The sequence below is a fragment of the Plecotus auritus genome (genome assembly GCF_963455305.1).
Source record: "Plecotus auritus genome assembly, chromosome: 8".
NCBI classification, from domain to species: domain Eukaryota; kingdom Metazoa; phylum Chordata; class Mammalia; order Chiroptera; family Vespertilionidae; genus Plecotus; species Plecotus auritus.
In genome coordinates, this window is record NC_137782.1 from 137,753,295 (window position 1) to 137,778,871 (window position 25,577).

Below are 25,577 nucleotides of genomic sequence, written 5' to 3' on the forward strand. Positions count from 1 at the left end.
CGATCAGGGAGTATCAGCTGATTACAATGATATGAACAATAATCTCTTATTGTACCTTTTGAATAGCTAACAACTTCTACATATAGTATACAACTTAAAACCTCTTTTGAAAGCATAACATACAATGTACCACATATTATTTTCAGATTTTGTTAAACATCTATTTCATAAATTTTGACATTGATCCCTTAATAGTAATTATCTAATTTTATAACCAAATAATAAAACTATAAAACATAAGATAACTTGGAAATGCACATAATTTTGAAAGCCCAGTTTAAGGATGATTCCTGCAAAATCTAGAGTCTAGATGATTAACAATCTGTGGACTTCATTTTTTTAGATAAAAGTTATGCAGAAAAGGTTTTCTGCTGAACTTAGGGAATTTTTAACTATTTGGTAAATTGGTGTGTCTGAAAAAAAACCCCACAGGAAATAAAATTATTAAATTCTAAACAAAATGAGCTATACTACTTAATTAAAAGCAAAAATTTGCTCAGCAATAACAAAAACAGCGCTTATAAGATTTGGGCAGGTAAGCAGTATAGAGCTCCTTTGAGTCTACAATATCCATTCCTGATATTATCACAGGATCTCATTAAAGTTTATGTCTTTGGGAGAAGGGGTTTGGATGGTGTTTCTACTAATTCTTCAGCTAGTGGAAACCCCAGCTTCACAAATCTTCACTTTTATAACCATTGAGTCCAAATCTTTACCCATCCAAGACTGGTATAATTGCTATCAACAGTTCTATAAAGAATGAATTAACTGATTGCATTGCTAGATGAGCATATCTTTTACATCCTATAGTCCTCTTTAAGGGAGTAAGGACCAGCCAGGCAGGGAAAGTTTAGAGAGAATTACTGTTATTGATGCCAGAGTCCTAATGCTAACATATCGCATGCAGATTAGACAAGAGAACAAAAATAAGAGAAAAATAGCAAATTCTTAGAGAAAGTTAGATGACAAAAGTCAATAAGAAGTGAGTGATTACATATGTGTAGGTTTAAGTTTCTGCCTCTGATCCCATGTTTATACACGTGTTAGTGAATTAGGCAGTATTTTGGGAATTACTTCAAAATCCCTAAAGCAGCTTTAAACTTTAGGGTTTATTAAAAAACAGAAATAAAACTAGAAGAGCTTGTTAAAAATTCTGATGCCTATCTCCCATTCCTAGAGATCCTAAATTAGTAAATCTAGAGATAAGCCCTGCGTTTTCTAAAAATAGTAGTATTAAGTACTTCTCCTCCTCATTACCATCACCCCCCACCCCCCAAAAAACTCACTACGACCAGGTGATTCTGATCTAGTTAATCCAAAATTACACTTTTAGGTCCTGGCCAGATAAATCAGTTGGTTGGTTAGAGCATCATGCTGATATGTCAAGGTTTCAGCTTCAATCACCAGTCAGAGTACATACAAGAATCAACCAATGAATGCATATATAAGTAAGTGGAACAACAAATTGATGCTTCTCTCTCTCAAAATCAATAAATTAAAAATAAAATAAATAAAATCACACTTTCAGAAATAGTTCCCCCCTGAGAGATCCAAGATGGCTGCCGAGGGGACAGCAGGCTGCAAGATAGTGTGTGAGTGAGAGAATGAAAGGAGAGTGCGTGGATGTGTGGCAAGTGTCTATATTTGTGAGTGAGGGACAGCTATATTCCAAGGAATTGTTGGTGACAGCTGGATGGGGCTCCTCTGGCCAAGCAGCCACTCTGCTGCTGAAATCTCTCCCGGAGTGGCTGGCTCTGCTGCAGAGACTGCACCATCTTGAAGGGGAGAGTGGCGGTGATCTGAAGCCCAGCCTTACCTTCAACCAGGGAGACCTCGGGTACCTCCCAGGACCCTACAACCACAAATATCAGGGACAAGCTGCCTCAGCTGCAAACCCAGGAACACCAGGACTCCAGCTCTCTGACCGTGGGCACCTAAAAAGTCTGTCCAGGAGGAGACAAAGCAGCGCAAATACGCGGATGAGCCCTGCACCTTCTCACAGAGCAGATAAGGAGCAGCTGAATCAATTACATCGATTACATCCACCCGGAATTGGTGAATTAAATACAGCTGGTGAAGAAATCTGTGGACGGAAAGGTCAGATATCACCTAGGGAAAGGTGAGATGTGGGGTCCAGGCAGGAGAAAGAAACGCGTGCAAAACGTGCGTAGCGGAAAATAGAGTTTCAGAGGAAGACTGCGCCCCATGAAATCTGCGGCTGTTGGGGTCAGTGTAGCCCTCGAATGTGGAAGGGGGTCCATAGTGCTGCTGGCAGAAGGGGACTATAGAAATTAACCCACAGCAGGGCTGGGCCCAGAAAGGCAGCCTAAAGTTCTACCAGTATACCGGCTGCAGAATGCCAGGGGGAAAAAGACACGAGTCTGCGCGCATCCTGTGGCTTTTTTTTCTCTTCTTTTTCTTTTTAAATCCTTGCTTTTGATTGCTAAGTCAGTACATAGGATCTTCCAATTAAAAAACACTCACCAAGACTGCAGAGGAAAGCTGTTTTTGTGGAACCTGGGGTTCAGAGTGGGGAGAGATGAGCAGAAAACCAGCTCAAGGGCAGTCTATTCCCCCAACCCAGTATTGAGTACTGCAGGGAAAGCAATCTAACCACTGAGTAGGGAAGGGGCCTTTTAGCACTGGATATCAATACAGCAACACTGCCACCCAGGGGTTGTATCAGAAACTGATTCTTGTGTAAATATAACTAAAGGCAGGCTGAGAAACAAAGACCCCAACTGCTTGAAAACAGGGTTGTGGCTCATGACACAGAGGAGTGGTGAAGCGCAGGGAACTTCAATACTGTGCTGTCTACCTGACAGGAAACAGACCTGCCAAGCAGAACAGTAGAGGAAGTGAACAACCTTCACTACTTCACATTTTTATTTTTTATCTTTTACTTGAGAAACTAAATTTTTTTTCTCACTTGATTTTACCTTTTTTATTATATTTTTATTTTTAATTAGTATTACTACTACTACTATTTTACCTTTTTAAAAAGTTTTGTTTTATTTAAAAAAAATTTTTTTAAAAATATATTTTATTGATTTTTTTTACAGAGAGGAAGGGAGAGGGATAGAGAGTTAGAAACATCAATGAGAGAGAAACATTGATCAGCTGCCTCCTGCACATCCCCCCCACCCCCACTGGGGATGTGCCCGCAACCAAGGTACATGTCCTTGACCGGAATTGAACCTGGAACCCTCAGTCCGCAGGCCGATGCTCTATCCACCAAGCCAAACCAGTTAGGGCTATTTTTTTTTTGTTATTTTATTTTATTTTGAGATTAGTGTTCTACATTCTATTTTTATTTTTCCTTTAGCATTATTTTACTCTATCTCAATTTTTCCTTTATTCTAACACTCTCTTCCTCACTTTCCCCTTTTGTCCTGTTTCTCTTACCCTGTTCCTGCTTTAGTTTTACTGAATCCTTTCTCTTTACTCCCTGTGAAAAATTGATCTTACTCATATATCTAATTTCTGCTCCCCTGCTCCAAGTCGATACACACTTCTCTCTTCTCTTTCTTCACTATCTAAATTTTCTTTTTATTCCTTTTTTTCCCTTTCTATGTCTTGGTGTTGTTTGATTGATTGTTGATTAGTATGATTTTTATTGCTTGTTTGTTTTTGTTGTTTTTTTCTTTTTTTAAATTTTTACTTCAGTTTTTTCCTCTTCTCATTGGTTCTCTTCTTCTACTAATAGCTTAACTAATTTCAATCACAAACTTAGGCCTATCTACTCTCTATTCTCCTTTTCCAATAGTAAACGAATACATAGGTAGATAGATTAAAGAAGGGGAAAAGTTTTATATATATATTAATTTTCTTGTGTATAGATACTTTAATATACATTTTTTGTATTTAGCTTTTTACTTTTTTTCTTATGCACTCATTCTCTTTCTACCTGTTCTATACTGAATTGTGGCTATTTCCCCATTCATTCAATTCCTTGACCTTACCTTATGGAAATAAGCTCTGCTTCCTTAGATTCATCTGGGTGTTTGTTGTTTGGGGGTTTGTAGTTTACATATTTTGGATTAGTTGTTGTTTGTAGTTTGCATTCATCTCTGGGTGTTTGTTGTTTGCATTTTTTTGGATTAGTTGTTGTTTTATTGGAGTTTTCTCCTCATATACATATTTTTTTACCCCCTTCTTTTTTCTTCTCTTTCTTTTCTCTCTTACATTTTTTCCTTTTCTCAATATCATTTTTGCACTCTGTTCTATCCCCTAACTCTCTTATCTCTGGTGGTCACCTTTATTTGGGGTTATTAGTATCTTGAACCCCAAAAGATCGACACCAAGACACATTATAATTAAATTGGCAAACACCAACGGCAAAGCAAGAATCTTAACAGCTGCCAGAGAGAGACAGAAAGTTGCCTACAAAGGATCCCCCATCAGATTAGCGACTGATTTCTCAACAGAAACACATCAGGCCATAAGGGAATGGAATAAAATATACAAAGTCATGCAAAGGAAGGGTCTGAATCCAAGAATACTGTACCCAGCAAGGCTATCAATCAAAATTGAGGGTGAAATCAGGAGCTTCACAGACAAAAAAGGACTAAGGGAGTTTATTACCACCAAACTAGCAATGCAAGAAATGCTAATGGGTCTACTGTAAAAAGAAGAAATAGGAAGGGAAGAAGAAACACAGGCATAAAGAATAAAAATGGCGACAAACAAGTAACTATCAATAATAACTTTAAATGTAAATGGATTAAATGCCCCAATCAAAAGACATAGGGTAGCTAAGTGGATAAGAAAAAATGACCCATATATCTTCTGTCTACAGGAAACCCACCTGAGAACAAAGAACTCACACAGACTGATGGTGAAGGGATAGAAAAAGGTTTTCCAGGTGAATGGAAATGAAACAAAAAGCTGGGGTAGCAATACTTATATCTGACAAATTAGACCTCAAAGTGAAGGCCATAACAAGAGATAAGGAAGGCCACTCCATAATACTAAAGGGAGCAATTCAACAAGAAGATATAACTCTGATAAACATATATGCAAGCAATACAGGAGCACCCAAATACATAAAAAAACTTCTGGAGGATATCAAGGGAGAGATTGACAGCAATACAGTCATACTAGGGAACTTTAATACCCCACTAACACCACTGGACAAATCCTCTAAACAAAAAAATCAGCAAAGTGCCCTGACCAGTTTGGCTCAGTGGATGGAGTGTCAGCCTGTGGACTGGAGGGTCTCAGGTTCGATTCTGGTCAAGGGCATGTACCTTGGTTGCGGGCACATACCCAGTGAGAGGTGTGCAGGAGGCAGCTGATTGATGTTTCTCTCTCATCTGATGTTTCTAGCTCTCTATCCTTCCCCCTTCCTCTCTGTAAAAAAATCAATAAAATATATATTTTTAAAAAATCAGCAAAGAAAGATCAATCCTAGAGGACTCACTAGATCAGATGGAATTAACTGACATCTTCAGAACATTTCACCCCAAAGCCACAGAATATACATTCTTCTCAAGTGCACATGGGTCATTTACAAAGACAGACCACATATTGGGACACAGGCAAAGTCTCTCCAAATTCAAGATAGAAATCATATCAAGCATCTTCTCAGATCACAATGGCATAAAACTAGAAATCAACTACAATAAAAACAATTAAAAAAAAATCAAACACCTGGAGGCTAGATAGCATGCTATTAAACAATGTTTGGGTAACCAAAGAGATCAAAGAAGAAATAAAAAGCATCATGGCCACTAATGACAATGAAAACACAACAATTCAAAAATCTATGGGACACAGTGAAAGCAGTCTTGAGAGGGAAGTTCACAGCACTACAGGCCTACCTCAAAAAACAGGAAACAATGGTACTAAATTATCTAACCATACAACTCAAGGAGTTAGAAAGAGAGCAACAAGAAAAGCCCAGCATAAGCAGAAGGAAGGAAATAATAAAGATGAGAAGGGAGATAAACAACATAGAGACAAAAAAAAACGATACAAAAGATCAACAAAACCAAGAGCTGGTTCTTTGAAAGGATAAACAAGATTGATGAATCTCTAGCCAGGCTCACCAAGAAGCAAAGAGAGGACCCAAATAAACAAAATCAGAAATGAAAGAGGTGAAGTAACAACCGATCCCACAGAAATACAAACGATTATGAAAAAATACTATGAACAACTCTATTCCAACAAAATGGATAACCTAAATGAAATGGACATATTCTTAGAAAAATACAAAACTCAATAAGGAAGAATAAAAAAACCTAATAGGCAGATAACTACCGAAGAAATTGAAGCAGCGATCAAAAATCTTCCAGCAAACAAAAGACCTGGTCTGAAAAAAGAGATAGAGGAAGACATAAACAAATGGAAGAACATACCATGTTCATGGATTGGTAGAATCAACATCATTAAAATGTCCATACTACCCAAAGCAATCTACAGATTCAATGCAATCCCCATTAAAATACCAATGGCATATTTCAAAGACCTACAACAAACTCTCCAAAAATTCATCTGGAATAAAAAAAGACCCCAAATAGCCACAGCAATCCTGAGAAAGAAGAACAAAGTAAGTGGGATCTCAATACCAGATGTCAAGCTATATTACCAAGCCATGGTTCTCAAAACTGCCTGGTACTGGCACAAGAACAGACATATAGACCAATGGAACTGAACAGAGAACCCAGAAATCAACCCAAGACATTATGCTCAATTAATATTTGACAAAGGAGGCAAGAGCATACAATGGAGTCAAAACAATCTCTTTAATAAATAGTGCTGGGAAATTTGGACAGATACATGCAAAAAAAATGAAACTAGATCACCAACTTACACCATACACAAAAACAAACTCAAAATGGCTAAAGGACTTGAATGTAAGATGGGAAACCATAAAAATCCTACAAGACTCCATAGGCAGCAAAATAGCAGACATATGTCACAGCAATATCTTTACAGACACAGCTTCCTAGGGCAATGGAGACTAAGGAGAAAATGAACAAATGGGACTACATAAAAATAAAAAGCTTCTGCACAGCAAAAGAAACCATCAACAAAACAACAAGAAAGCCCACTGCATGGGAGAACATATTTGCTAATGATATTTCCGATCAGGGCTTAATCTCTAAAATTTACAAAGAACTCATACAACTTAACAAAAGGAAGATAAATGATCCAATCAAAAATGGTCAAAGGATCTAAATAGACACTTTTCGAAAGAGGCCCAGAGATATATGAAAATGTGCTCAAAGTCATTAATCATCCGAGAGATGCAAATCAAAACAACAATAAGATACCATCTCACACCTGTCAGAATGGTAATCATCAACAAATCAACACATGACAAGTGCTGGCAAGGATGTGGAGAAAAAGGAACCCTCCTGCACTCCTGGTGGGAATGCAGACTGATGCAGCCACTGTGGAAGACAGTATGGAGTTTCCTCAAAAAGTTAAAAATGGAACTCCCATTTGACCCCGTAATACCACTCCTAGGACTATATCCCAAGAAACCAGAAAGACCAATCAGAAAGGATATATGCACCCCTATGTTCATAGCAGCACAATTTACAATAGCTAAGATTTGGAAATAGCCTATGTACCCATCAGCAGATGAGTGGATTAAAAAACTGTTGTACATCTACACAATGGAATACTATGCCGCTATAAAAAAGAAGGAACTTTTAACATTTGCAACAACATGGATGGAACTGGAAAATATTATGCTAAGCGAAATAAGCCAGCCGGAGAAAGATAAATATCACATGATCTCACTTATATGTGGGATATAATGATCAACATAATTTGATGAATAAGAATAGATCCATCTACAGATAAATGGTAGGGAAGGGGGGGTTAGAAAACAACCAAAGGACTTGTATGCATGCATATTAGCATAACCAATGGACACAGACACTGGGGCGGTGGAGGCTTGCCCGGAGTGGGAATGCCTGGGGGTGGGGGGTCAATTGGGGAAAAAGGAGACATATGTAAAACTTTAGACAATAAAAAAAAATGTCCATGGAATCACATCTAAATTTTGCACTAAACAATTTAGTATTCTGGAACATGATATAGTATCACTGAAAAGTAAAACAATATTTAACAAGGTATTTGTTCCATTTTGAAGATATCATTTAAAATAGCATGTAATATATACTTCTTTCATAGATATTAAAGTATGTTCTGTTGTAAAATAAAAATAAATAAATAAAAAGAAATAGTTCCCCCTAAGGAAGTTCTTATGTAACATTATCATACTTAAGAAATCTCACTCCCATTTTTAATAACTATTCTCATTGTTATAAAAAAGAATCAACCTATATATTTCCATTTCTTTGAAATCCAGCCTATTGTATGTGGCACCAGCACTTACTCCCTGTTTTACCTTTGGCATATTTCTTCATGTATCTGAACCTCAGTTTCACACTCTCAGATTCATAAATATTTTTAAATGTTGGACGATACCAAGTGTTAATAAGGACAATGCAAACTCTCTTACACTGCAGGAGAGAATTTCAATTGATCAGCCACTTTGGAGGGTAATTTGACCTTACCTTGTAAAGTTGAACACGTATACCTTACAACTCAGCAATTTCCATCCTAGAAGTATATCCTATAGAAATCCTTGGGACAACATATGAGCAGTTAGCATATAGTAGGTGCTTAATGAATAATGTTTATTATTAATATTTATGAGCCATTTAACATGGTTTATTACACTAATATTACAAATAGTCTATCCAGAATCAGCAGTGTTGAAATGAGGAAAACAAATGCAGAACACCATGCAGGATGTTTGCTTTAAAGTCATGTCTCTAGTTAAGTAGTTACTACAGTAATATAGCAATGTAGTTATTAAAATTTATGCATAGACCCCCCCTACATTCTTGCTAGACCTGAAATAAATTCTCCACCTCAATATATTCTCACTGGTATTCAAGTGTTTACAATATAAGCAATAGGTGAATGTTTCCTCTGTACAGCATAAAATAAAGATTTTATAATAACTAATAAGGAATTAACTGATTATAACATGAATAACTACATTCTCATGGTTCCTCTCCTTATTTTCATACTTCAAGAGTCTTTGGCCTGGCCGGTGTGGCTCAGTGGCTGAGCATCGACCCATGAACCAAGAGGTCACTGGTTCCATTCTGGTCAGGATACATGCCTGGGTTGTGGGCTTGATCCCCATTGGTGGCATGTAGAAGGTAGCTGATCAAAGTTTATCTCTATCCCTTTCCCTTGCTCTCTTTCTAAAAATCAATAAAAACCTATTTTAAAAAAAAATTTTTTAAAGAGTGTCTTTGGCTATTTGTGACCTGTTATTCTTCCAAATAGGGGTGTCTGCTTTGTGCAACAAGGGGATCTTATTAGACGTTCCATCTTGGGGAAATGGGAAGTGCTAGACTTTTTTGACATCTCCATGCAGTGGTAAGAGCAGTAAATCACTAGTTCAGTAGAAACCCTCAGTGGGAAAGCTATGATGAATGCTTATCTTCTAGACTTCCTGCTTTCAATTAAAAAAAAAATTCTTGCCGAAACCGGTTTGGCTCAGTGGATAGAGCGTCGGCCTGCGGACTGAAGGGTCCCGGGTTCAATTCCGGTCGGGGGCATGTGCCTTGGTTGCGGGCACGTCCCCAGTGGGAGGTGTGCAGGAGGCGGCTGGTCGATGTTTCTCTCTCATCGATGTTTCTGGCTCTCTATCCCTCTCCCTTCCTCTCTGTAAAATATCAATAAAATATATTTAAAAAAAATTCTTTGGATTCTTTCTATCTGTGTCATTTTAGGAGTGCATTCATAAAGATCATTTGGTCCTATTTTACCCAAGCTTTTATCTGTTTTCCAATAGGAGAGTTATTCATACTATCTATTCTATCACATTGCCAGAAGCAGAAGTCTTCATCTGAATTTTATAAGTACAGAACTAATCATTCTGATAAAAGAAATAGCCATCAAAACAATGTTCACTTATCTCACATTGACCTAACCTCTTCAATTTAGCAATTCTTAGTAACTTATTAGGATTATTTGAGAATTTATTTTATTGGAATTCTTTAGATGTGAACCTGTGATAATCAATGCAACCATACCATTCCCTTGTTTTGTCTGTTTAGATGCTATGTCTCAGCGCTGCCATAAGCAAGTAATGATAAATCAATGCTTGTAGCACATGCCAGTCTAGAGTCTCACAGTCTAATGCCTGATTCTGCTCATTCTTCTCCATCAGAACTCTAAATTCTGATTCTGTACAACTGAATCAAGGCAACCAAGAATTCTGAATAGCATTCTAAAGTCATGTGACCAGATTCATGCTTAAAAGTCTTAGTTATTAGATCTTACCCTTTATTTTATAGTCGACTATGTGAACTATTTCAGAGTAAAAAACTAACACACCCAAGTATCTGTGTAAATAACCATTTTCTCTATTGACTCAAGAACCAAAATGGTCAAATGAGGTAATGTGGAGTTAGAAGGGACCTTTTAAAGGTTTCTTAATCCAACCTTGGCCCTAATGCAAAAACACCTTATGCCATCCTTAACAGAAAGTTATCACATTTGTTTCCTGGTACTTTTCAATCAAATTTCACCTAAAAATGCCCAATACCTTGTTATTTCTAAAAAAAATAAAAAAAATAGTAACAATAACTTGGTACACCACAGTATCAAGGCCAATAATTTTGCTTTATTTATTCTTTAAAATACTTATTGAGAGCCTATTATGTGCCTGGTATTCTCTCATTTAACTCTGTGATAACTTAAATTTTATTTTCAAATGAGAAAAAGTCAATCTAAAAGTCAAACTAACTTTTCCAAAACTGTGATGCTGGTCCTTTGAGCTGTCACAAGCCCTGCATTTCTCAGGCCGTGGTGAAAAGATCATTGCTTCATCAGCAGACCAAACTGGAATAATACAGAATTTAATTTGGAGTCCATGGAGCAATTAACTGCTAAAGCAGACATGCCACAGGGAGCTCTCTCAACCTCAAAGACTTAATTAGAAAACATGTCAGCTAAAATAACCAACTTAGATGGTTGGATGGAAGAATCTGGTAGCACAAATGTGAATTGAAAGAATTGTTAAAAATATATTTAGATATGTACTCAAAAACATTTATAAAAATATATTGATTTTAGAATGAAATCTAACAGCTCTCTAAAAAATCCAAATAAAAAATACAAGTTAAAGTATTCCAGTCAAAGGTCTAAACCAATTGTAAGTTGTAAAAAAAAAAAAAAAAATTATTACAGTGTCCTACCCTCAAGTTAAGTCTTCTTCAAAGTTGCTAAAGAGCAGTTATATCAACCCCTACTGCTAAAACCCTAAAGAAAGCCACTAAAAGCGTACTCATACTATTTTATATATACTAGAGACCCGGTGCACGGCGGGGGGGGGGGGGGGGGAAGGGTCCTCTCAGCCCAGCCTGCACCCTCTCCAATCTAGGACCCCTTGGGGGATGTCCGACTGCCAGTTTAGGCCCGATCCCAGGGACATCCCTCTCACAATCGGACATCCCTCTCAAAATCCTGGACCGCTGGCTCCAAACCGCTCACCTGCCTGCCTGCCTGATCACCCCTAACTGCCTCTGCCTGCCAGCCTGATTGCCCCCAATTGCCCCCTCTGCTGGCCTGGTCATCCCATGCAGCCTACTGCTCAGTTGTTTGGTCGCCCTTCACTAACCCTCCTGCTGGCCTGGTCGCCCCACGCAGCCTACTGCTCGGTCGTTTGGTCGCCCCTCACTAACCCCCCTGCCGGCCGGGTCACCCCACGCAGCCTACTGCTCGGTCGTTTGGTCGCCCCTCACTAACCCCCCTGCCGGCCGGGTCACCCCACGCAGCCTGCTGCTCAGTCTTTTGGTCACCCCTCACTAACCCCCCTGCCAGCTGGGTCACCCCACGCAGCCTGCTGCTCAGTCTTTTGGTCACCCCTCACTAACCCCCCTGCCAGCTGGGTCACCCCACGCAGCCTGCTGCTCGGTCGTTTGGTAACCCCTCTGCCAGTCTGGTCGCCCCACGCAGCCTGTTTGGTCGCCCGTTCAGTTGCAATGGTCGCTTGGGCTTTTATATAGATATTTTTTAACCTTAACCAGGAACTACACTATCAGAATTTTCCATTAGTTTTCAGTAGATGTTCTAAGGCCGTGGTCGGCAAACTGTGGCTCGTGAGCCACATGCGGCTCTTTGGCCCCTTGAATGTGGCTCTTCCACAAAATACCACGGCCTGGGCAAGTCTATTTTGAAGAAGTGGTGTTAGAAGAAGTTTAAGTTTAAAAAATTTGGCTCTCAAAAGAAATTTCAATTGTTGTACTGTTGATATTTGGCTCTGTTGACTAATGAGTTTGCCGACCACTGCTTTAAACAATAAGAAAAAATTTAAAAAAAGAATGCATGACCTAAGGCCAGCCCCGATCCTATAGCACAAACAAATATATATATTTCTTCTCTTTTAAATATTTAACAACACTCCTGTTATGATCTCTGTAATCCAACCAGAATACATGGTGTGATAGGAATGAATTCGTAAGTTAGTTTAGTTAAACTTCACCTTCAAGGGCAGTCAAATGTCCTAACTGAGAAACCACATGAAGGGGAGCACTGTATCGGACAGCTACCCTCTAGAGGCAGTAACCACAAGTACTTATTTTCTTCATATTGTGATCAACACTTAAGACATTGCTAATTTGCACAGTAACTATCAGAAATGGGGTTCACTGATATTAAATATTAGGATTTGTAAATTAGATAAATACTTTATAGTTATTTTCCACCCTTGAATAAATAGGTTATAAACATCCAGCAAAGCGTATAGCCTTTACATTTACAGATGGTCTCCAGAGTTGATCCTTTACCAATCCTGTACCTTGCCATTGGTTTGGGAGCACTTCTGGTTGCCTGATGCTGAGTAGAAAGGTAACTGAATCTTGCCTTATGAATGTTGTGTATATCGTTTTACTGAACCTTTCATGTAAGGTGATGGTTGGAATGCCTCAATGACGAGCTCAAAGCCTCCTTCTTGGACCTTACAGAACAGATTGTTATATACTGCTTTGGTTCGGCATGCTAAAGAATTCTCATTTTAAAAATATCTGTTTGTGACAGAATGTGGTCATCCTATTTAATAAAAGAGTAATATGCAAATTGACCATCACTCCAACACACAAGATGGCTGCCCCCATGTGGTCAAAGATGGCTGCCCCCATGTGGACACAAGACGGCCGTCACAAGGTGGCCAGCAGGGGAGAGTAGTTGGGAGGGACCAGGCCTGCAAGGGAGGGCAGTTGTGGGTGATCAGGCCAGCAGGGGAGGGCAGTTGGGAGGGACCAGGCCTGCAAGGGAGGGCAGTTAGGGATGACCAGGCCGGCAGAGGAGGGAAGTTGGGGGTGACCAGGCCGGCAGAGGAGGGAAGTTGCGGGGGACCCAGGCCTGCAGGGGAGAGCAGTTGGGGGACGGGGGGGACCAGGCCTGCAGGGGAGGGCAGTTAGGGGTGACCAGGCCTGCACGGGAGGGCAGTTTGGGGCAAACAGGCTGGCAGGGGAGCAGTTAGGCATCAATCAGGCTGGCAGGGGAGTGGTTAGGGGGTGATCAGGCTGGCAGGCAGAAGCGGCTAGGGGCAATCAGGAAGGCAGGCAGGTGAGCAGTTGGGAGCCAGCAGTCCTGGATTGTGAGAGGGATGTCCCAGATTGGAAAGGGTGCAGGCTGGGCTGAGGGACACACACCCCTGTGCACGAATTTCGTGCACCGGGCCTCTAGTTTCTCTATAATTTGGTAGTGAGGGAAGCATGGGACCCGGATGCCAGAGGGAAGCTGGTGCCAGCAGCCAGGGGAAGGAAGGCCTACTCTTGTGTGAATTATCAGGCCTCTAGTCAAATATAAAACACAATTGGATGGTCTTTAAAATTTCTTAACCAGCAATTGTAGGAAACAGACCTGGGTTTTTATATACCATGCAGCTGAGATACCATCCTCAAACCATTAAAAACAAAAATCTGGTATTAACATTCTTTAAAGAGTCACTACAGATTTGGTATTAAAATGACATTAAAGAAAAATAAAATAAAATAAAAGATAGGAAATCTGCTTTATCTATCACCAGAGACAGACTATACCATTTTTAAAACATAAGGCAAGTGACATTTTTGAGGGATACCATAATACATTAAGACAATCTAGGGTTAAAGAAAGTATCATCCCTATGGCTTCAAAATTGAAACATCACCACTGCCATCACTACAAAAAGGAGAAGGGACATCCAATTATGGGATACACATGACTAACATAAAAACTATTGAGAGGAAGCGCTTGGGTCTCTGAGGGCAGAGGTAGCGGTGCCCCAAGTCACCATAGCTACCAAGCGGGTGGCCATGGAGTCCGTGGTGCTGTCACTTGTGGATTGTTACTTCACTTGCTAGTACAAAGTAGACGTCAAAGGAAAACCCTGTGAGGACCACTATATACTACAGCATTCCAACTGAATATGTGTCATCACATTGGCAGAATCTCATCCAGTTCTTCAAAGTGGAAAAACAAAAGCATTTCCTATCAAATCAGTACCAACTGTAGCAGACTTCAAAACAGGGTCTCTGGGAAATTTAAATGGGGGCACAGTTTCTAACAGAACTTGCACTTCTGTGTAAGATTTACTGCTCAGATGGGAAAGAATATACTATATCTAACTGTGTTCAAGGACGGCTGATAGAAGTGAACGAAATATTCTCCATAAGCCTTCTTTCTATTCTTCAAGAGAAGCCATCCACTGATGGTTACACTGCAGTTGTGTTGCCCATATTCGAAGTAAAAGCATAACAGAAGGGTTACTGACACAAAAATAATATGAAGAAGTTGTGGTAAAACGTAGTAATTCCACAATAGCCACATCGTGAGGATTGAGATGGCATAAAAAGCAATGCAGCACTGGATCTGTGCACTAAAGAAGTACTACCATATGACAGAAGCATACTCCACAGCCAGCATGCTGCAGGAAAGCCTGTTTTTGTTTTTTTCTTTCTCTTGCATAACAAACCTTGGTTCCCATTTGTCTTTAGCCTCTCAGATCTGAGCTGCCATGGACCCAGGCTGCTCCTTTTTTGCTTTTCTCTTTCTAAAAACTAATAACCCAGGGGTGTTTTTCTGATTAAAAACAAGCAGAGCATTTTGAGGAAAATTTGGAAAAGAAGACACAAGTTTTAAGTAGCAAGTAAAAATAATTTACCCATCCTATAACTCATTAGTACATACTACATTTTTACATACTTCCATTTGAATGTTATGGCATGGTTAATTGCTTTTGCTTAAACTTCCATCAGTTTGAGGATAAAAGAAACAACAGCTGACCTATCTTAGCCAGTTTGCTTCAGTGTTTCACTACCAAAAGTCTAGTCCCACCCCTTCTGCACCAAATCCTCTCCAGGCTGTAGAGGAGAGTCAATGTATGGAGTGTACCTTTTCTAGTCTTTATGCTGCAGGATGGCCTTCCTCTCTGAAACAAAGCAGAAATCTAATACTGTGGCTTCTTATATTAGAGACAACATGAAAGGCTTTGAAAAATATAAAGGGCTTTCCTAATTTATGGAAGTATTATAAAACAGTACATACATTACGGTCACTCTGTAACAGTCTCACACTAGTTACACAGTGGTTCTCAACCTTTTTAATGCAACGGCCCTTTAATACAGTTCCTCATGTTGTGGTGACCCCTAACCATAAAATTATTTTCATTGCTACTTCAAAACTGTAATTTTGCTACTGTTATGAATCATAATGTAAATATCTGTGTTTTCCGATGGTCTTAGGCTCTACAGCTAGCAGGGTCACCTAAGAACCGCTGCTGTAGAGCCTAAGACTATCGGAAAACACAGATATTTACATTACGATTCATAACAGTAGCAAAATTACAGTTATGAAGTAGCAATGAAAATAATTTTATGGTTGGGGGTCACCACAACATGAGGAACTCTATTAAAGGGTCACGGCATGAGAAAGGTTGAGAACCACTGAGTGACAGGGTAACCAGCAAAGGAGAAGTTACTGTAATTCAAAGACATAGAGGCCTTTGAATAGAACAAAAGGTTTCACATCATTTGAACTAAAAAACAAAACAAAACAAAAAAACACCTGAATTTATGGTTTAAGATTGTATACTTATTTACACTGAATTTAAAATAAAAGACTTTAAAATTGTTTTTAAGAATACACAAAAAAGACTATTGAATACTTCAGTTTTTAGAAGTTATATATATTTTCGCCTATATGTGATGAAACAGCACTTTTGTATTCTACCACATGAGAACTTTTAATCTGATACATGTAATACCTGAATTTGAATGTGCTTGTTTCTAAAGGAGACTGAGTGGCCATGCAGAACGCTTCATCTCCTTCTTTATGTAATTACTAGAGGTCCGGTGCACGAAATTCATGCACGGGGGGAGGGAGGGGTCCCCTCAGCCCAGCCTGCACCGTCTCCAACCCGGGACACCTCGGGAGATGTTCAACTGCCGGTTTAGGCCCGATCCCAGGGATTGGGCCTAAACCAGCAGTTGAACATTCCTCTCACAATCCTGGACCGCTGGCTCCTAATCGCTCACCTGCCTGCCTGCCTAGTCACCCCTCACTGCCCCCCCTTCCAGCCTAATCGTCCCCAACTGCCCTCCTGCCAGCCTGGTTGCCCCCAACTGCTCCCCCTGCCGGCCTGGTCATCCCTCATGGCCCCCCCGCCGGCCTGGTCGCCCCACGCAGCCTGCTGTTCAGTCATTTGGTTGTCCCTCACTAAGCCCACTTCCAGCCTGGTCACCCCACACAGCCTGCTGTTCAATCGTTTGGTTATCCCTCACTAACCCCCCTGCTGGCCTGGTCGCCCCAAGCAGCCTGCTTGTTCAGTCATTTGCTCATCCCTCACTAACCCCCCTGCCAGCCTGTTCACCTCAAGCAGCCTGCTTGTTCAGTCATTTGCTCGTCCCTCACTAACCCCCCTGCCGGCCTGTTCGCCTCAAGCAGCCAGCTTGTTCAGTCATTTGCTCGTCCCTCACTAACCCTCCTGCCGGCCCGGTCCTAGGCAGCCATCTTGTGAGGGTGTGACAGTCAATTTGCATATCACCTCTTTATTACATAGGATTTTAGCCACTCATATGGCCAACTCCAAACCTATATGAAGGGTACAAGTAAAATACCATTGTTAGAATGAATACATACTTCTTTTCCTGCACTTCCAGGTTCCAGGGCCATTTAACACAATTTTCACAAATGCTTACTTGCTTTTGAACCAAGTAGATTAGATGTTTTTTAAAAAGTTATTGGCCCTCAGCCCAGCTAGCATGGCTCAGTGGTTGAGCATTAACCTATAAACCAGGAGGTCACGGTTAGATTTCAGGGATGAGGGGGAATCAGGGCACATGCCTGGATTGCAGGCTCGATCCCCAGTAGGGGGCATGCAGGAGGCAGCCAATCAATGATTCTCTCTCATCATTGATGTTTCTCTCTCTCTCTCCCTCTTCATTCCTCTCTGAAACCACTTAAAAATACGTTTTAATAAAATAAAAGTTATTGGCCCCCACAGGTAACTGAAAGAGTATGAAACGTGAGGGTAAAGAGGTATATAGGTCCTCATATTGATGCCCCAACTTCATAGCTTCCAGTATAATTAAATACTTAAATATTTTTGTAGTGTTGAGCTTGCTTCAGGGCAAGTTGTAGGATCTTCTTTCTTCAGATTAAAAAAAAAACACACAAACAAACCACATAGATAATTACCATAGCTTCTGTGATGTTTTAGGTACAGCCTTGCCTAAGAGCAGAAAGATAGGCAGGTGATTTCTTAAAGTGCTTTTCAGCTCCAGGGTGATAAAAATGTCTTAAACTTTCTGAAGTTGAAAAGTCATAATTAACCATTAAACTTTAAAGCTGAACAATCAGATACAGTTATGGCATACTTTCCTATAATATAGTGCAAGAAAAGAAGTAACATCAACTAATGTTTCAGCTAAAATTCAGCAAATATTGTTAAAATGCAAGAGTCAACACCTCAAATTACTATCATTTCAAATAAATACTTTATCTGGTTTTAGGGAACTTTTTCAATAAGCAATTATAGATAACACATGGTTTGTGTGGTATACCTACTATACAGTTCTCTATAAAAATTGCATAACCTCACTAATCCTAATCAAATGTAGATTTCTTTTCTTTAAAGAATAATAATATGAAAGCTTGAAGACTATTTCTCATATATAGGACTAGAGAGACCATGTGATATCACACTGCTTGGGATTTTTTCCTGTAGTAGAAATCGTTAAACATTTCTTACATCATGGATTTCTATAATTCTAGCTGCTGCTTAAGTCAGATCAATAACAGCACAACTAACTACAATGACAACATACCATGTGTTGAGCACTGTTCTAAACAAATGTTAATGCTTTTTGTAGTGTTGACTACACAGGCTTATATGTTGACTAGCATTATTCTCATTTTAGAGATAAGTAAACTAAGGTTCATCAATTTTCCCAGGACTACACAGCTAAGAATGTCCAAGTCTTAACCACTACACCCACTACACTAAAATGCCTCTGAAGAGACAGTCAACTTACTGCACCTGGAAATCTGCAGAGAAAGAAGAGGTGAGATTTTCACAGAAATATATTATTCTATGAAACAAATAATTGCTTTCAATTTCATTTACATCTTTTTCTTTATTTCCATATATTCCAAACACTATAGAAAAAATTATTGTTTTCACAGCATTTGATATAATAGCACTTAAAAGATAATGACCATTTTTACCATTTGTTTAGTGACCTACTTTGGGATCATTATTTATTTGATCTTAACTAACATCTTGTTAAATGGTAGGGCTGCTGCTATTACCACTGTTTACAGATGACTAAGGAAACTTATGCCTAGAAACTTTAAAATGCTGTAAGTTTATCAAGACATATCATCAGTTCTACCTCTGCAGTGGTTTCTGGTTTTGTTTTTGTAAGGCAGACGGTAGGACAAAAGAGTTCATATATAGATATCCTCCAACCACTATTAAAAAGGCAAAAGGTTTGCTTGTAAGCAAAAGGATTTGTTTTGAAGTTAAATGAAATTATATTAGTTGGCCCTTCATATACCACCACAGCATACTTAGCAGGCATGCTTTTGTTTATTCATTAATATATCAGCAAAGCCAAGTATGCTAAAAGGTAGTATCTGGGAAACTAAAGTCTTAGACTTGTACTTTTACATTATCTAGCAAGGGTTATTTCAGGTTAACTATTGATAAAAATGTCAATTTGGTTCTTTTTGCTTTTATGCAATCATTATCATTCTATGGGAATTTAGTTTTCTGCCAATCAAACTGTGTCCGTAGGGCTGGGATGTTTCTGGTGTGGTGCCCAGTAAGCTATTGGTGCTCAAATTATAACATGAGCAACAACAACTATCACCAAGTTACTGCATGCAAAGTGATCTGACACAAAAGCCATGCATAGCTAAGAGACAGAAGAATTATAAGCAGTATTTGAACACTTCTTTTAAAAATAAACAAAAATTTGCTCTGGCCAGTGTGGCTCAGTTGGTTGGGTGTCATCCCATACACCAAAGGGTTGCCGGTTCAATTCCTAGTCAGGGAACATGCTGAGGTTGCAGGCTCGATAGTGCAGGCAGTGGTTGATGGATGTTTGCTCTCACATAGATGTTTCTCTCCATCTCTCCCTTCCTCTCTTTCTAAAAGTCAATAAAAAATCTTTAAAAAAATAAAATATCAGAATATGTCATAGCAATATTTTTACTGATACTACTCCTAAGGCAATGAAAACTAAGGAGAAAATAAACAAATGAGACTATATCAAAATAAAAAGCTTCTGCACAGCAAAAGAAACCATCAACAAAACAACAAGAAAGCCCACTGCACGGGAGAACATATTTGCCAATGTTATATCAGATAAGGGCCTAATCTCCAAAATTTATAGAGAACTCACACATCTTAACAAAAAAAAGATAAACAATCCAATAAAAAATGGGCAAAGGACTTAAATAGACACCTTTTGAAAGTGGACATACAGAAGGCCAAGTGACATATGAAAATGTGCTCTAAGTCACTAATTATCCGAGAGATGCAAATCAAAACGACAATGAGATACCATCTCACACCTGTCAGAATGGCTATCATCAACAAATCAACAAATGACAAGTGCTGGCGAGGATGTGGAGAAAAAGGAACCCTCGTGTACTACTGGTGGAATGCAGGTTGGTGCAGTCACTGTGGAAAACAGTATGGAGTTTCCTCAAAAAATTAAAAATGGAACTCCCATTTGACCCAGTGATCCCACTTCTAGGAATATATCCCAAGAAACCAAAAACACCAATCAGAAAGGACATATGCACCCCTATGTTCATAGCAGCACAATTTAAGATTTGGAAACAGCCTAAATGCCCATCAGCAGATGAGTAGATTAGAAAACCATGGTACATCTACACAATGGAATACTATGCTACTATAAAAAAGAAAGAACTCTTACCATTCTCAACAGCATGGATGGATCTGGAGAGCATTATGCTAACCAAAATAAGCCAATCAGAGAAAGATATATATCACATGATTTCACTCATTTTGGAATATAATGAACAACATAAACTGATGAACAAAAATAGATACAGAGACAGAGACGCATCAAACAGACTGTCAAACTTCAGTGGGAAGTTGGGGGGTGGGAGCAGTAAGAGATCAACCAAAGGACTTTTATGCATGCATATAAGCATAACACAGACACTAGGGGGGTGAGGGCATGTGCTGGGGGGTGCGGATGGCCAGGGAGAGGTCAATGCGGGGAAAAAAAGACATATGTAATACTATATCTAATACTTTAAACATTTAAAAATAAATAAATAAACAAACAAACAAAAGTCCTACCCAGTCTGGCTCAGTGGATAGAGAGCCAGCCTGTGGACCAAAGGGTTCCAGGTTCAATTCGGGCCCTGGTCAGGGCTTGTGCAGGAAGCAACCAATCGATGTGTTTCTCTCACATTGATATTTCTCTCTGTCTTTTCCTTTCTCCTGCACTCTCAAAAAATCAATGTAAAAATATCCTCAGGTGAGGATTAAAAAATAAATAAAAGAACAAAGACTTGTATATGATGTTTACATGTTCATATTTTAGCAATCAGAATATGTTTTTGCATAGGATAAAAAAAATGATTATTTAGTTAGGTTTTCCTAAATATTTATATATTTCTAAGAAGAGAATAGTGTCCTTTCACAGGACTCCCAAGTGTCACAGGAGTTAGGGAAGATAAAAGCAGTGTACTTCTATTCATTAGGTTTTTTTAAAAAGTGTGTGTGTGTGTGTGTGTGTGTGTGTGTGTGTGTGTTTTGGAGAGGGGGACGGGAAGGATGGAGAACTTAGAAGACAAAGGAAAAGATCTGCCTCTGCCTGTGCTTAAAAATTAGAATAAAGTCAGAAGTAATGAAAAGAGGTGTTCAAGAAAGATAAAAATTTGAACTTCATTAAACCCATAACAAACAACGCAACTATTGGGTTTTATTTACAGGGTTTTTGAGAGTATCAAATAACATGAAATGCATGAAAATGCTTTGTAAATGGTAGGTGCTATAAAATTCAAGTATTAAAACTGCACTGAAATTCTGAATAAAACCCATGATTCATTTGTAATTAAAACTTTACATTTAAAAACTCTAAGAAAAATCTAAGTTTTATGTGGGGGAAAAATAATGATATAGTAAAAATTTTACAGTGCATGTCTTATATACTTGAAATCTATCAATGTATATGCTTAAATGAAAAGAACAAGATATCAAATATTATTATTCTGCTCTTACTGTGTATTAAAAGGTGATATGTATAAATCTGGATATATACATAGGGACCTAATAGTAAGTTCTCTCAGGAAAAGAAAACATAAACAAAGTAGGGAGATAGAATTACTTTTTATTCTATTGGTTTTTTTAAAAACTTTAGCTATCTATTACTTTTCATATAAAAAATTAATTTTAGGAGCTAGTAACAAAAAAAGTGGAAAATTTGTCCTAGCTGGTTTGGTTCAGTGGTTAAGAGTGTCAGCCCATGGGTTCAATTCTGGTCTAGGGCACATACCTCAGATCCCCAGTCCCCAGTCAGGTCAGGGCATGTGCAGGAAGCAACCAATCTATGTGTCTCTCTCACATCAATGTTCTCTGTCTCTCCCCCTCCCTTCCATTAGCTAAAAAAAAAGGGGGAGGGGGAGGAAAATATTCTCTGGTGAGAATTAACAACAACAAAAGTGGGAAATTTTTACTTCCTATTTCCTATTGAAAGCTTAGTAAAATACAATAAATAATCCTATCTAATAAAGAGGGAGTATGCTAATTGACCATCACTTGGTCACAAAGATGGCTGCACCCACAGCTGAGGCCAAGTTCCCATAAGGAGCCTTAACGAGCAATCAGCAGGGACCTGAGGCTACCCCTTCCCCCGCCCCTTGGGGCTTTGACAGGGGACCTCAGGCCGTGTCCCCCACCCGGCAGGGCTTGACAGGAGACCTCAAGGTGCGCTCCCCATCCTGATACTGGACTAGGGGACCTCAGGCTGCTCCCCAGCCCCAGCGCCAGGCCGGGGGACCTCAGGCCATGCCCCCCCACCAGGTGGGGCTTGACAGTGGACTTCAGGCCACGCCCCCCACCCTGGCACCAGGCCGGGGGACCTCAGACCCCACCCCCCGCCCGGTGAGGTTTGCCAGGGGACTTCAGGCCACGCCCCCCACCCCAGCACAAGGCCGGGGGACCTCAGGCTGCACCCCCGCGCCAGCACTGGGCCAGGGGACCTGAGGCTGTGCCCCCCTGCCTGGCAGGGCTTCACAGGGGACCTCAAGGTGCACCCCCAGTGCTTGGTCGGGGGAACTCAGGCCGCGCCCCCTGCCAAGCGGGGCTTGACGGGGGACCTGAGGCTGCACCCCCCTGCTGGTGGGGCTTAACGGGGAACCTGAGGCTATGCCCCCCTCCCGGTGCTGGGGCGGGGGAACCTGAGGCTGCGCCCCCCCACCTGGTGGGGCTTGACAGGGGAACCTCAGGGCACGCCCCCCTGCCCCGGCCTGGGCTGGGGGACCTCAGGCCACGCCCACCTGAGGCTACGTCCCCTGCCCGGCGGGGCTTGACAAGGGTGGGACTGGCTGGGTCTGAATCTAGCTCAATGGGGAGGGGGAGGGAGGGGTGGCCGGGCCTGGGTCTCACTCGATTTTGAGGCACATGTGGGTGGGTGGGGACTTGACTCTGGGTCCCATGGTGCGCCCCAGACTCTGACAGGAGGAAAGTTTTCATATATATTTTACTAATTTTCTTTCATCTCTGACACTTCTATTATAGAGAAAGGGCAAATAGCAATATTAAATTATTTCCTCTAATGAATCCCCTTTTAATGTGCATGAATTTCGTGCACCGGGCCACTAGTTTAAGAATAAAATTCAAGTTTATGCTCAAGGATAATGTTATCTAAGATTTTTTTTTAAATGAATCAGACGTTTAACATTTATTTATTTTTAGAAATGGATATAGCTTTTCGGGCTTCTCCACTTCCCCCTGCTCCTGAGGGGCAATCGGGGCAGCAGCCACTGCTAGCACCCACTGACAGCGCCGGCCCTGCTTTCACCCGCCGCTGGCACCAGCCCCAATCACTTGGCGCTGTCAGTGGGTGTGAGCGGCAGCAGCGGGAGCAGAGATGCCAGCAGACAGGGGACCAGGGGCTGTGGTGGGAGGGGCGGGGAGGATGGGCCGAGACCCACCCCTGTGCCCACCGCAGCCTCATGGCCCACAGTTCCTTTCAAGGCGCACAAATTCATGCACTGGGCCCCTAGTATATTTTATAAATATCCTATATAATAAAAGCATAATATGCAAATTGACCGAATGGCAGAACGACCAGTTGCTATGACACGCACTGACCACCGGGGGCAGACGCTCAATGCAGGAGCTGCCCCCTGGTAGTCAGTGCACTCCCACAGGGGGAGCACTGCTCAGCCAGAAGCCGGGCTCACGGCTGGTGAGCACAGCGGCAGCGGCAGGAGCCTCTCCCACCACCTCCGCTGCAGGCGGGTGGTAAGGAGCGAGGGGTCCCAGACTGCGAGGGCCCCAGATTGCAAGAGGGATGTCTGACTGCCGGCTATCCCTCAAGGGGTCCCGGACTGTGAGAGGGTGCAGGCTGGGCTGAGGGGCTTCCCCCCTGCCCCCCCCCCCCGCCGCCAGTGCACAAATCTCGTGCACCAGGCCTCTAGTTAAATAAAGTAAAAAATTTTAAAAAAGGTTATACATTATATTATATTATATATTATATTATATATTCTGTAAAGGGAAAAACTCAAGTAGTCCAGGGGCTGAATCAGGAAATTAAAATATAACCATGTTTATTCTTTGATACTTGATATGACAGAATAATAGTAAATCCTACTGACCACAGAAACAAAGAAAGGAGATATCCTCAGAGTACAGTTAGGCTACTTCAAAAGGCAAAGCATTTCACATTCTAGAATGTCTTTCTATCCACAGCTTTTATGACAACCGGAAAACCAATTTGATGATAACCTATTAGTCTTGATCCACAATCTATATCTGTATTGTGAAAGCAGGATTTCTGGCTTAACCACAGAGCTACAATTGACTTTTTTAGAGCAACAGAAATTAATGAAGGTAATTGATATAATGCTGAGAAGAAAGATTTAGGCAGGGTCACACAGTTCCATGCATATTTCCAAGCAGTGTCCCAAACTGTTTAAAAAGGACTAAAGTCAGTACTAGACTCTCTAGAAGTAATTGATACATTGTAGTAAAAATAAAGTCCTAAAATTAAATGCCAAGCTCCATTTTTATCCTGATTGCTATTTAAAATTGGAATTATCTTCTAGGACAGTGGTCAGCAAACTCATTAGTCAACAGAGCCAAATATCAACAGTACAATTGAAATTTCTTTTGAGAGCCAAATTTTTTAAACTTAAACTTCTTCTAACGCCACTTCTTCAAAATAGACTCGCCCAGGCCATGGTATTTTGTGGAAGAGCCACACTCAAGGGGCCAAAGAGCCGCATGTGGTTTGCGAGCCGCAGTTTGCCGACCACAGTCCTAGGAAAAGCTGGAAAGCAGGTATGAATCATGTTGAAGAAGTTTGTTGGGAAAAGAGTAGAAAGGACCAGCTGAGCCAAGAAGGGGCAGAAGGGTGAAAAAGATTGGCATTTCAGAATGTATTATTTTTATTTACATTATTTTAAGTCTTTGAGAAGAATGCTAAACTCTTAGAAATCCATCAAGTCAAATTTATAACATGCCTGCTCTTTTTTTTTTAAATCAAAATCCTTATGTCCAGCTATTATCTACTAGGGGAAGGGTTAAAAAACAAAAACTAACAAACTTCTTACAAGGGCCATTGACTCACAGGGAAAAAAATTAAAATGAAATACAATTACTTGGGGTTACATAGATATTTTAAAAATAAATCTTGCATATTTTAAAAAGAAAAATATATGATTTCCCTAATTCGAATCTATGGCTCATCCAAACTTTAATACCAAAAAGGGGAACAGAATAGATTTTAACAAGGAAAAAAAGTGGAAAGGAATCAGAGAGCAGATGACATGGGCTTGAC

General features: G+C 40.3%; 1 protein-coding gene and 1 pseudogene across 13 annotated transcripts in view; one reads left to right on the forward strand and one right to left on the reverse strand.

Annotated features, from left to right (window-relative positions):
• EHBP1 (EH domain binding protein 1) overlaps positions 1 to 25,577 on the reverse strand; it is a 416,128-nt gene that overhangs the window by 219,808 nt on the left and 170,743 nt on the right. The gene's annotated exons all lie outside the window — the stretch shown is intronic.
• On the forward strand, positions 1,980 to 14,861 carry LOC308255861 (protein Abitram-like; annotated as a pseudogene). Its single transcript has 4 exons — positions 1,980 to 2,119; positions 9,322 to 9,414; positions 10,338 to 10,389; positions 14,274 to 14,861. The product of its transcript is annotated as a protein Abitram-like (transcript).